The sequence below is a fragment of the Galeopterus variegatus genome, unplaced genomic scaffold (genome assembly GCF_000696425.1).
Source record: "Galeopterus variegatus unplaced genomic scaffold, G_variegatus-3.0.2 Scaffold1275, whole genome shotgun sequence".
Lineage (NCBI taxonomy): Eukaryota > Metazoa > Chordata > Mammalia > Dermoptera > Cynocephalidae > Galeopterus > Galeopterus variegatus.
The window spans coordinates 137,020-138,323 of NW_007727386.1; the positions used below are offsets into that span (position 1 = coordinate 137,020).

At 43.2% G+C, this 1,304-nt stretch overlaps 1 pseudogene; it reads right to left on the bottom strand.

Annotated features, from left to right (window-relative positions):
- Window positions 1-882: 882 nt before the first annotated feature.
- LOC103593107 overlaps window positions 883-1,304 on the bottom strand; it is a 34,895-nt pseudogene continuing 34,473 nt past the window's right edge.

The following is a 1,304-nucleotide window of genomic DNA, read 5'->3' on the forward strand; positions in this document are numbered from 1 at the left end:
CCAAGTCAAGGGTTAAGATCCCCTTACCGGTCATCTTTAAAAAAAAAAAAAAAAAATATTGTTTTCTAAAGCTCTTTACGTAAATCATTTCTTTATGTGGTTACCAATTTGATACTCAGTTTATTTATTTTAGGTTGTTTTCAATTTAAGGAATTTTTAAAAATTAGTTTTGTTTGTTTGTTTGTTTTGACTAGGAAAAGCATATACATGATCCAGAAGTCAAAACTATCTTTATTCTATTCCTGCCCCCTCCCAATCCATTTATCCTTCACCCTCTAAAAGTAATCTATTTATCCTTTCATCATTTCTTTTTGCAAATACAAGGAAATATATATTCTAACTCCCTCCTACCTACCTTTTCTTATACATTAAATATAGCAAACTATATATACTTTATTTTTTAAAAGCTTTATTGAGGCATAATTTACATACTATAAAATTTATCCGTTTCAGGTGTACACTTCAACAATTATTAATGTATTTACAGAGTTGTGCAACAATCCCTACAATGTAATATTAGCACATTTTCGTCACCTCAAAAAGAAACCTTTTGTGGTCCGGCCCGGTGGCGCACTGCTACAGTGCGCCNCCACTTTATTTTGTGGTACTTACAGTGGTGCCAGCCCCTGCTCTTCCCATGTGATCCAGGTCTCTTTGGCCCTTTTCTGTTTGAGAAGCAGAAGTTGAAGTCCATTAAGGTCTCCTGCTCCCTTTTTCTCCAGTGCAGGGCAGGGCTCATATAATTTGAGTCCTGAGAGTTGATAGTTGTCTCTTAACTGGTCATGGTGAGGAACACTAACAGCAGTGGAGTTCCAGCAGGACATAGGTTATAGAGGCTGTCCCAAGATGGGGGGACATATAGGGGCAGAGGTGTTTGTTCTTTCACTCTGCAAACTGGCCCAAGAACTTGAGGTAGGCCTGGCGCTGGGGCCTGGAATGAAGTGGCCACCAGAGTGGGTGAGGGCGATGGCTCCAGGGAACTGGCTAGCTTGGTTGCTGAGAGGGAACGACATGGTTAGCATCCCTGAAAACATGGAGCAAAGGCAGTCACAAGGGGTCCTGCAGGATGGGTTCCTTGAGGCCAAGCCCCCAGGACAGAAACTAAATACCAGAATGATAAACCTCAGCAAGGGGAGTCTGGGATTGCCCTCCTGGCCTAGGGCACACCCAACGGCTGCTAGTGCAGCCCCCTGGCTGAAACCAAGGAGCCGGTCAGAAGGCCCCAGCTTATTCAGTGCCTTTGCCACCATTCCCAGGGCTTCGTGCAGACTTCTGTACACTGAGGGCTCTTCTAGTACATAGAA